Source organism: Apodemus sylvaticus, chromosome 5, assembly GCF_947179515.1.
Source record: "Apodemus sylvaticus chromosome 5, mApoSyl1.1, whole genome shotgun sequence".
Taxonomy (NCBI): Eukaryota; Metazoa; Chordata; class Mammalia; order Rodentia; family Muridae; genus Apodemus; species Apodemus sylvaticus.
Window position 1 is genome coordinate 161,087,266 of NC_067476.1, and position 12,595 is coordinate 161,099,860.

General features: G+C 41.0%; 1 protein-coding gene and 1 pseudogene across 1 annotated transcript in view; one reads left to right on the forward strand and one right to left on the reverse strand.

The window, feature by feature from the left end:
- Positions 1-12,595, reverse strand: part of LOC127686354 (zinc finger protein 239-like) — a 234,054-nt gene that overhangs the window by 156,021 nt on the left and 65,438 nt on the right. The gene's annotated exons all lie outside the window — the stretch shown is intronic.
- Positions 3,232-11,027, forward strand: LOC127686446 (cell division cycle protein 20 homolog; annotated as a pseudogene).

Sequence of the window (12,595 nt, forward strand, 5' to 3'; positions counted from 1 at the left end):
GTGTAATCTTCTAACACAAGAAAAATACACAGTAGATAGAAAACCTATGAATATAAGCAATGTGGTGAACATTTTGCAAGTCACAGTGCTCTCCAAGTAAATAAAAGACAAACTCATGAGTAATCCTATGTATGTCATAAAGGGGATAAAACTTTGTACATTGCTATCATCTTCAAATATATAAAATAAGACATAGTTGAGAAACCCTATGAATGTAAGCAATGTGGTACAGCCTTTGCTTTCAGTAGCATGAAAGAAAACATAATGTACAAAACACCTGTGGGTGTATTTAATATGTTGAAGACTTTGCATATCTCTACAGTCTTCATAACTTCAAGTAATCCATACTGCATAGAAATGTATAAATATATCTAATATTGTGATGCCTTTTCAAATTTCCCAAGTCTTCATCATTATGAAAGAGAAATCCTATGACTGCATTCGATATATGGAAGCCTTTGCACATTTTTATAGTCATCATCATGAAAGTAATCATATTGGAGGAAAAGTCTATGAGTGTAACCAATGTGGTAGAGCCTTTCGTGAATGAGGTTCTCTCTGAACCAACAGAACCCAAAATCAGGTAATACAAATGACAGGAGTTTATTGTAATAAACTGCTGCTGGATCACGACTAGAGTTCACACTCAGAACCTGATGTGTCACCAGAAACACACACACACACACCTCCCTACTGTGACCCAGGATGTTTTAGAGCTGCCATCCTGCAAGGAGCCATTCTCACTTAGATCTCAAAACCCCCTTTCAGCCATTTCAAGCCTGCTTTTATAAGGAAAAATACTAGCTTAAAGATTAGCCAAGTAGCTAGATGGTCAGTACATGCAGAGCTCACCTGAGTGGGCTAGAACAGACAGCTCACCTGTGGTTGGGTTTCCATAGCAACTCATTTTCACTTCACCTCCTCGTGATCAATTTATTGTGCCAAATTCCTGCAGCAATAGCCAATTTTTCCCTGAGATTCTGAGAGACAATTCTGAGAACCTGTTCCTAAGAAACAATACTAGCCCCCTGAGATTGTTCCCCAAATACAATGTCTTTACCCCTCGCTACACCTACTTGCTTCCCTTTAAATTGCAGTGTGTAAAAAATAAAATTTGACAGCTTGGTCAGAACACTGTCTTGCTGTGCGTCTCTCGTGTCTCTTGTCTCTTGTCTTCTCCTAGGTGGTCCGGGGACCCTGTTGACTGTCCTGCGGGTCGGGACACCATCTCACAGTCAAAATTGTTCCTGTCTGAAAGAACTGCAGGAATAAAAATAGAGAAGAGCCTGAGAAAAATAAGATCCAGTGACATGCCCAAATTAAGATCCAGCTCAGTGCGTGGCCCCAAGGTTAACTGATGATATGGTTTGCTAGCAAACAGGTGCCTATCCTGACTGCCCTACAAAAGGCCCAATAAGCAGCTGAAGTTGTTACATGCAGGTATTTATATCCAAACATTGGAAAGAAACTGGTGAACCCTGTGGTTGAATTAGGGATAAGCTGGAAGAAGGTGAGGAGGAGGAGGGTGACACTATTGGAAGACCAGGCAGTTGAACTAACCTGCACTCCAGGGATCTCTCAGACACTGAGCCAACAACCACCTAGCACAAACCACCTGATATACAACAGTAGATTGCCAGGTCTGGACTCAGAGAAGATGTGCCTAACCCTAAAGAAACTTGGAGACCTGAGTGTAGGGAAGTCTGGTGGGATGTGGGGTATGCATGGGGACATCTTCTTGGAGATTGGGGTAGGAGGTATGAGATGTGAAACAGTTGGAGTGCGGACTGGGTGGGTATAAAGTCTGGATTGTAAAAAGAGATTAAACATTGAATTTAAAAAAATGAAAAAAGAAAAGTATAAAAAAAGGGAGAGAAACAGAAATATCTGTGCCAAATAACAGCTTCATTTTCCCAACAATCAGGATTTACAGTAGGGCCTTAGGTAGTTTACAATATCAACTGTTAGAAACTGGGGGCGTTACACTTTAACCAATGATATGGATTTGCTCTTTAGTGGTAAAGGTCATGTGTTCTGCTTTGAGAAGCACAAGATGAATAGCAGAAGACATTGTTAGAGACAGTCATTATATTTTCAAGAACAAAAGATGAGTAAAGGTAGGATGGATCTCCCCAACCCCCCATGCCTTGGAACTTGAATTTAGTTTCACCTTATGATTAAATGCCCAGTGATAACAAGAAGGTAATACTTAGGGCATGTTTTTGACGTTGTTGTGTTTGTTTTTTCTTTTGTTTTTCTGCTTATTCCCAATTGTTCTGTATTGGTTATCATGCTACTCGTGGTAAATTATTTCCCAAACTGCATGAGAACCCTGCATTTTAGACAACAAAATTCCCTGCTCCAAGCTGGTTGTAACTCATAAATAAAATTGCCAGCAGCCATTGGATAGGCAGGGAGACAGGCAAGACTTTTGGATTCACAGGTAAGGGGAAAACAGAATCACCATGCCAGTAAAGGAATTGGATGCAGGCTTGAGTGCTGTGAAAGACAGTAATCAGCCATGTAAGAGCTGTGGAAGAGTGGCCCCAGAATTCCCTCCTCTGATTGGTTCTGGAGTAGCAAAGATGGGGTATACATTTTAGTAAGTAATAATTTAGGAGTACCACAGGGGAGGCATTAGCATTGTGGGGATTTGGGAGTGGCTCAGTCAAGGAGTTAATTTAGGCATATTAAATAAAGCTGTCTGTCTTTCATTTGAGATTGCAAAGTATTTGCAAGCTGAGCTAAGGTCTTGCACAGGTGGCATCCTATAGTAAAGCAGAGTAACCAACTATCTCTACAGAATGCATCTCACCTATAGGCTTGAACTAAGTATTAAAAATTAGTTGTAGATTCTCAAATGGAAAACACATGACAAGATGTGAGATTAAGAGATATGGAAAATTGGATTTTTAGCAGAGCTTCTGGTTTTGCTAGAGTCATGTGGTCCCTCACCAAACTGTACTATTAGCAACTAGAACAAAAGGTAAGCTGAATTGGTATACATAATTCTTGAGTTTTTGGCATGAGCTAGGACTCAGCAAAGTTCCCCATGATGATCCAGACATCCTGGGTGGTTAGGATTTACCATTGACTCTTCTCAAAGTTTTCTGGCTGTCTGAGATTGTTTGAGCTTGGAGGTGCTGTACAAAGAGACTGCTCAGAAAACAGATTTAGAGGTAGATGGTAGAGGCTGTCTGCTAACTATGATCAGATAAGGAATGTAGAGAGATGGAAGAGATTGGTGCAATTGTTTTTCAGGATAAAAGAGATAAAGTGAACTACAACAGGCTAGCATGCCTTAGCTTGTCCAAAAAGAATGTGTCTGGCAGCCCCATGGACACACTACCTACCCTGGCAGAGTTCTTGTTCAAGAGCAATTTACTCTCCCTGCTTAAACTAGCCACGCCCCTCCCCAGTGCACCAGTCGCATGCAGGCAGCCCAAAGGAAAGGAAGACACAGTCCCAGTCCTCTTTCCCAATGCAGGCTGCCAACAGATCAGACAGTGCCACTTGACCTAGGACTGAACTCCTGGAAAATCTAATTCCAAGGTTCAGACCATCCCCTTCAAACCTAGAGGTGATCACTGTAAGCCCCAAACTCAGTGCTTCTCAAGTGGAAGTTGCCAGGTTCCTCTTGAGCAAGACAAAACAGCCAGATGACAGCAGGATGTCCATCAAGGAGCATCAGAAAGCCTAGGCTCTGAACCTGTAAGGTTTTGAAATGGAAGGAGCCAAGATCCTAAGGCTCAGTGGAAAACCTCACAATGCCCCAGAAGGCTGACAGAATAGGCTGCAAGTACTCTACAGTCAGAAGGCCATCCCTAGCTTTAGTTGCAAGGCTTGCAGGTACATTCATTCCCTACCAGACGGGATTCTTGATGCTTCTGTTATCCAGAATGACTACTACCTGAATCGTGTGGACTGGAGCTCTGGAAACACATTGGCTGTGGCGCCGGACATCAGAGTATACTTAATGGAATGCTGGGTCTGGTGACATCCTGCAGTTGTTGCAAATAGAGCAGCCTGCGAACTACATATCCTCTGTGGCCTGGATCAAAGAGGGCAACTACCTACATGCAGGCACCAGTAGTGCTGAGGTGCAGCTATGGGATGTGCAGCAGCAGAAATGACTTTGAAACATGACCACTCACTCCACTCGCATAAGCTCCCTCAGTTGGAACAGCTATCTCCTGTCCAGTGGTTCACAGTCTGGCCACATCCACCACTTATGTTCGGGTAGCAGAACACTATGTGGCCTCGCTCAGTTGCTATAGACAGGAAGTATGTGGGCTGAGCTGGGCCCCAGATGGACAACATCTGTCAAGTAGTGGCAAGAATAACGTTGTCAACATGTGGCCTTGTGGTCCTGGAGAATGTGGCTGACTTCCCCAGCAAACATTCACTCAACTTCAACGTCTGCTCTGGAGCCTAAGTGCAGTGGATTTTATACTCAAAGAGTTGGTATTACCACTTCAAAGGCTGTATCCAGTAAAGCAGGCACAATTATAACCATTTGGCACAAGGAAATGCAAAATCAACCAGGTAGAATGTTTCTCAAGTAACAGATACAGAGGATCAATTTACAGATGCCATCAAACTTCCTAATTAGAATACAGAGTCACTTATAGTTTACAGTAAACTTTCGAAGAGTTTGAAGTTTCTTATACCCCCTGGGTCTTAACAAGTTTTTGTGAAAAATCCTTATCTAACATTTAGTTTATATCTTTAAAAAAAAAACTTCCTGACTTAACCAATGCTTTCTGTACCAGAGTGTGAGAGCCACCCTCATGCACACATGCACAGTCATATAAACCTGCATGTGGTTGGAAGGTTGTAATTATGTAAACAACTATGAGGCAAAGCATTGCAATTCATAAAAGGGAGCTTGCAGTCAGTGAGTCAGCTTCAAAGGCCAGGCAGTAGGAATCCCCGTGAAGAGAGAAAAGGAGGAAGTCCAGAGCAAACTGCTTCTTGAGAACTATGGGCCCATCTTAAGTAGCTTGGTTTATCTTGGTCCCGGCTACTAAGAAGGAGGAGAGTTTAGGAAACTGCCAAGTAAGATTTCCAGTTTCTGTACAGGGTGTTCCCCAAATTCCCAGGAGACATTTCTCACCTCAGTATGTTAAATTTTGTTTTACAGAGTTCACTGGGGCCACTGCAGCAGCAGCAGCAGAGAGAGAGAGAGAGAGAGAGAGAGAGAGAGAGAGAGAGAGAGAGATTCTGGTAATTGTTTAAATGGTTGTGAGTATACATTGAATAAAGTGGTCAAGGCCTTTGATGTCAACCTATCTCAACAAATAATAAGAGGTATTAATTTCTGTACAATGGGGAATGAATGAAAAAAAATGTGTTATACCAAATTTTAAAAGTCTATTCCAGGGCAGGCACTTGGATTCTTTTGAGGCAACACAGGGAAGCTGGAATTGTTTAGCAAGTTGGGACAGTTAAGAGCCTGGAAATAGGCTGATACAGTAAGTAGAAGGGAATTTAATTGAAGTTAAAAACAGAGGAAAGTCTGTATGTTCAAGTTATATAAAGTGAAAGTGAATATAAAACATGTAGATATACTAATTTCCATAGAAGGAAAAACTTATGCATAGATAAAAAATAAATTCAGTCTATTGATCTTAAAGTGTAGGTCAAAAGCATGGGATAGGCAGAATAAACTTATCCCAGACAAATAGTATAAACTTAGGCCTTGATCTTATGTAAGACCAAGACAGGAAATGGTGAAGGAACATTGACTCAAAGGATAATAACAATTGTGTAGATTGCTTTGATTGTTTTGATGTGTTTGTAAGACCCAAAATAAACCCAGGGTGCCCCAGCACCCCATGCCTCAGAAAGCGACATCCAAATCACTCGCAAGAAAGGGTCTCGATGCAATAGCATGAGGATTTCTTTTATTCCAGAATTCTGGGTTCCACAGCCATACACCACGCAGGGCTAGAGGACCGTGGACCCCGTGCAACTGAATTCAGGGGTATTTAAAGGGGAAAAATCACAATACAAGAGTTGGAGGCCACAATTCACAAGGCAAGGGGTGGAGGTCAAAACATGCATGGAATGGGGAAGTACTGAATGAGGAAGTAAGGAAGGTTAGAGATTATCTGGAGCTAACGTCCTTGGGGCATTGTATAGTTAAACATTGGGACTAGAACTGGGTGGGCTATCTTTCTCAAGCTGAAAACAGAAAAACAAGTTACTCTGTGATGGGCTAGTTGCTTAGAGGTCTAAAAACATTGAGTTGGGGGGGGGGTCAATCATTCCTCACTCCTTCTCTTGTTAATAGTTCTAATCTTGGAACTATAGAAGTAAATCTCTGACTCTGTATATTCTGGATTGTCCTGCCCTAATCTCTGATATTGTTGGCATAGCATAAGAATCTGCACGGCACTTACACATTTCCCTAATAAAAACTTTTAACCGGTTAGTCACACAGGTTCCAATTGTAAGCAAAAGCAGTAAAATTACAAAGAGTCTCATCAAAGCAGAAAGCAGGGTGGTCAAAAGTACAAGATAAGGGCCTTTCCACCAAGTGTCAAGGTATTCTGTGCAGTGGTGTCTAACGTAGACCAAACCTCCAACTTGAAAACGACTTGCAAGTCTCTTTCTCCTGAGTAGGCCTTCCATGCTCGCCACCTCACCCACTTGAGGGTCTTGAGCCTAGAGAAAAAGGGCCTGAAGAGCACAAAGGGTAGGAGAGTTATTTAATCATTACCCCAGTCTCTGTGGGCAATTTGGTGAGGGTTTTTTTCATCAGGGTTCCAGCAACAGTTCCTGAAGCCTTCTTATACAGATCCAGTGCCTATCTGGAAGCAGTGAGGAGTTTCTGGCATGCCTGGAGCATTTAAGGCAAATCTCATATTGAGGGACACCTCCTGGGAGGGCCCAGTGGACACCAAAGGAGTTGGGGTAACAAAGAGGATCTCTAGGGGGGGTCAGGTTAAAATGGTAGGGGCTCTTCAGAAACAAGGGGAGAGGCACCACCCAGCCTGAGCCAGTCTCCAAGGTCAATTTAGTTAAGGTCTCTCATAAGGTTTTGTTTATTCTCTCTACCTGCCTTGAGCCCTGGGGAAAGTACGTCCAATAATGTTTCCAATTAATCCCCAATATCTCTGACAATTTCTAACTTACCTTAGAAACAAAAACAGAACCATTATCTGATCCAATTACCTTGGGCACTCTGAAACTCATGGAAAATTTCTTCTAACCTTGGCAGCTGTTTCCTGCTTACTGGGGAAAGTCTCAACCCATCTAGAGAAAGTATCTATAAATGCTAGAAGGTGTTTTATAGCCATATTCTCCTGCCTTAGCTTTTATAAAATCTCTTAATATATTCTAGGTTGTTCTCTTCTAGGTCTTTTGCCCTGTTTATTCTTTACTGCATAAGCATTTACTTGCTGGCATATCTTACACTGTTCTATTATCTCTCTAGCCTAAAACCTGAGTCATAAATATATACATTTGGTCTCTTAACTTCCAGGACAAGGTATTTAATCCCCTAAATGAGTCCATCTGTGCATTTGGCCTAGTGAGTCTTTGGCTTACTTTCTGGGGAGTATAGTTCTCCCTTCTTGTGTGCACCCTCTCTTGGTAATAGTTGGTAGGGTGGTTAGCAATCTCAGTCCTTTTTTAAAGTGAGGCTGCTCCTTAATTTTATCCCATTTCCCAATGGGTGTCTCTTACAGACCCATAATCAGTATAGGCTCCTGCATATCCATTCCTGGAGCCACTTGCTCTGCCTGGTTATTGCCCATTGAGTCGTTTCCCTTTGCACGTCCTGGGCAGTGAATACTTACAGTGGCTGACTTCAGTAGGACATCTAAGAGGTTCAAGATTTCCTGTTGGTTTCCTCTGATGTGAGCAGTCCTCTTGGCATATATCCCTGTGGATGTGGGTTGTGGCAAAGGCATTCCTATTATCCGTGTGGATGTTGATTTTCTTGCTGGTTCCAAGTTTCAAGGTGTTGGTGAGGGCAATGAGCTCCACTTTCTGCGTTGACATGCCAGGGGGTAATGATTCTTCTACCCAAATGACATTTGTGCCATCCACCATAGCAGCACCTGCTTCCATCATGGAGAAAACTGCTCCAGTCTGTAGCAACTTTCAGCAGGGGTCAGTCTCTCTTTTTGGGTTAGTTAGCTGCAGCCCGTTAGGCAGGAAGCATATTTGCCCCCTCCCCATTTTGGAGAGTATGTCTTACTCCAACAGAGAGTAGGAACAGTCTGTGGTGACCCTCAATGAATGGGCTACCCATCCCATCCCTAGGTCCACTGTTCTTCAGGTAGTCCATGAATACATTTTGGTGCCAGGGGCTTCTTGGATCCAAGATCTTTTCTTGGAAACAGTGCTATTGGCTTGGAAGACTGAGTGTTGAGCCCCTGTGTCTACCAATAACTGAGTGGGTTTCTCTTTTACTCCCACAGTTATCCTGGGTTGGGAAAGGTGGTCAGAAAACCTATCTCCCCTAGTCGCTGTCTTCACCCAGGGCTAACACCTGGGTTTGCCATTTGGGGGCACTTTTCCCAAGAACTGGGAATTCCTGCTCCCGGCTTCTGTTTCATAGGGCACACTCTGGCTCAGTGGCCTCTTTCCTTATAGTATGTACACTGGTCCCTTTCTGTCTCCATTTTCTGCTTTTTCTATTATATCCAGGATTCTTTGTAGCTTCCTTCCTTCTCTGTCATTTTCTTTCTTTTTCTCTGTTTCTTCTCCTCCTCTATCTCCTGTCTCAGAAAACTGTACTAAATCTCTCTACAGACTTTTTATTTCTAAGGCAAGGAAACGGAGCTGAAGGAGCAAACTAGCTCCTCCATTTGCCTCCAGACTGCTAGTCACTTGTCTCTACTTTTATTAGACTCTGTCTTTAAAGACCATCTTTCAAAGGTTCTATCCCTTTACTATGCCCTCTCCACATTCAGTCCTTCTCAGCAACCTGCACCAAATCCCTCTAGCCTCTGAAGCTTTTTCCTTATATCTCTACTAGTCCCGTCTATAAAAGCCATTGTCATAATATAATAGCTTTATATTCCTTGCCCCCGGATTCATAGCATGTATATTGGCAGAATGCCTCTATTAGCTGCTCTAGAAAAGCTGCAGGTGACTCATCTGGTCCCTGCTTAACCTTACATACCTTAGTCAAATTTGTGGGCTACCATGCCCTCGAGATCTGCCAATGGAGTCTGGTGTGTTGGTCTTTCAGGTGCCTCTTACCTTTTGTCTGAGGGGGTAATCTTTTGGCTTCCTGTATTACAAATAAAAGTCTCAAGAGCTTAATTGGTCTCTTGGGAAATATGCCCTTAGTGAGAGAGCCACTGTGACATCAGGATAGGTGGTCTCAGGTCTTCTCCTGCTCCACTCTGTGGTCCTCTCTAAATATCAATTGAGCATAATAATTATTACCATTTTGTAAATTATAACTTATAAGATAGACATAACACCTAATTTATCATCCCTGTCAATTAAACAGAACCCTTTCATCTGTATTATCTTAAAAGACTGTCAGAATTAACACTGAAGAATTAACATTGTAAGAATTGACTCATGTCCTGGCTTTAAATTTTATGTCACCTGAAAATCATTTATTTAAATCTATATCAGTTTTCTCAAGGTTAAACAGCTTTGGCTGTCTGTGAGACTAACAGTCTTCAACCCCATCAGAAATCTAAGAGTGACAAATATTAACTGAAAATATATAGAAAGCTTAACATAGCTTTTAAGACATAAACATCATATACCATGGATTTTTGACGTTTTTGAAAACCAACTATCTATGTAAAGTAATGTGGACTGTTGTCTGTTAAACTATCTTCAGCTATTTCTGATTAAAACCTAGAAAACACCCTAACAATAAACTCAGAGCCTTATATTTCTATTTAGCCCTAAACTCATAGGCTTAAACATCTCAGATCGGTAATAATAACAAAGAACTGGGTGTAAATCCTGTACTTTCAAATTTAGTATTTATACCAATGAAAACCTTGATTTTGTATCAATAAAACCTGTATCAAATAAGAACTTATGCCTTGAACTTAACAATTATAATTATAACTTAACAATTATAAAGATTTTTTATCAATTACAATTATAACTTAACAATTATAAAGATTTTTATCAAATGAAATTCATTTTATTTTCTCCCCATTTTAAATCTGACCATTTCTATATTCTCTAGAAAGATCGTTTCTTCAATTTGAACATGGATGCTGAGATATGAAGGGGAGTGCTATTTTCTGTAATGTAAATCTCAAAACAAGATTTTAGTATCACAAAGACAGATTTTTTCATTTAATATTTTAGAATCTAGTCTTCTGGAGGTCTCCCTTATTTTGACCTCTCTCCCAGAGGAACAATATAACCACAAAGTTTAACATCACATCCATCATAATAATTTAAACAATTTAAAATAAAAGAAATAAACCATCTGTACCAACTTAATGTACTAGAATTCTCAGCACTTGTCACATTGAGCGTCTGGTCAAGACTTTTCCCCACCAGGGGGTGTCAGAGTCCAAGTTTTTGTCTCTCCTTTTGTTCTAAGTTGGCGCACTTGAGTCACGTGACCTGATTTTGGTGCCACAGAGTTGCTGTAAATCAGTCTAAAGTCCAAATAATATCGTCCATCTAAGTCCAAGAACACAAAACAACACCTCATAGACAGCCAGCCTGACCCTGCCACTGTCAGGCCTCTAGATTCAAGAACACAGACCAAGGAAAATCACGCAATTTGCCCCCAGAGGGGCACAGTTTCAGACGGCCAGGTGCTCCTGCACAAACTGCAGGGAGGAGAGCCTTATATTTCTATATACAAATTCCGTCCCCTTCCCCTAACGTCTATCCAATGGTCCTCAGTCAAAGACAAAAGGGTTGTCATGGTCTCTTGCACTTGGGCCCTGCCCCGCTCTGCACAGCTTCTCTGCGACTCCGTGCAGCACAGCCTGATCTCCAGGCGCTGCGACTCCGACTTCAGCTCCGCCCCCTCCACCTTGTCACACCCCCGACTGCAGCCTGCTTGCCGATAGCTGCCTTGGACTCCCAGTCCAGCTGAGGCCAGGGCCCCCGGCTCCGCCCCATGGCAAAAAACAAACAAAACAAACAAAACAAAACAAAAAAAAAAACACAAGAACAGAACACAAACAACAGACACTAGCATGTCCAAACACACTCGTCCGCGTCTGTACTTAAACAAAGAGCCAAACACCACCTCTGATGGGGTGGAATCCCGCTTCCACTCCCTTCATGGTAGAAGGAGCACTCTGTCCCCTTCATTCCTGAAAATGTCAAGCCCTCCTGACTGTCTCTCACCCTCCAAAATTACCATGATAAACAAATAGTCAAACTAAGCAAGAAACACAGACAGTATTGAAATAAAGTCAGTAATGAAAACAGATACATAACGACTGACATTGAAGAAGTTAAAAAAATCATTAGATCTTCCTTCAAATGCCTGTAGTCCACAAAATTGTAAAATCATAATGAAATGGATAATTTTCTAGACACATAACACTTACCAAATATAAATGAAGATCATGTAAACCATTTAAACAATTCCATAACCCTTAAAGAAATAAAAGCAGTCATTAAAAGTCTCCCAACATATAAAAACAAACATTGATGCAAAATTATTCAATAAAATACTTGCAAACCGAATCCAAAACACCAAAATGACTTCAGTCATCATAAATAAGGAGACATCCTTCCAGAAATATAGGACCGTTTGATAAACCACAATCCATCAGCATAATCCACCATATTAACAAATACCGCAAGAAAAAAACACGTGATTATCCCATTAGACTCTTAAAAAGACTTCGATGAAAACCAACTCCTGTTCATGTTAAAGGTATTAGAGAAAGCAGGGATATAGTGCACATACCTAAACATTATCAAAACAATATGCAGCAAGCAAATATGCAACATCAAATTAAATGGAGAGAAACTTTAAGCAATCCCACTAAAATCATGGAGAAGTCAAGGCTGTCCATTTTTCCATATCTATTCAATATAGTAACTTAAGTTCTAGATAGAGCAGTAAGCCACATTAAAGACATAATGGTAATACTAATTGTAATAAAATAAGTCAAAGAATTTCTATCCACAGATGATATGGTAGTATACATAATCACTCCCAACAATTCTACCAGAGAACTCCTAAAGCTGATAAACACCTTCAGAAAGTGACTGCATACAAATTAACTCAAAGTAATTAGTAGCCCTTCTTTATACAAATGATAAACAGGCAAAGACATTACGGAAACTGCACACTTTATGATACCCACAAATAATACAAAATATCTTGGTGTAACTCTAACCAAGCAAGTAAAAGATTTGTATGACAAGATTTTCAAGTCCATGAACAAAGAAACTGAAGACAATATTAGAAATGTAAAGATTTACTATGCTCATGGATAGATAGGTAGTATCAACATAGTGAAATTTACCTTCTAAACAAAACAATTTAGAGAGTCAATGCAATACTGACTAAAATTCCAACATAATTTTATAGACCTTGAAAGAACAATTGTAAACGTCATAGGGAAAAACAAAACACCCAGTATAGACAAAGCAATCGTGGATAATAGAAGAATGT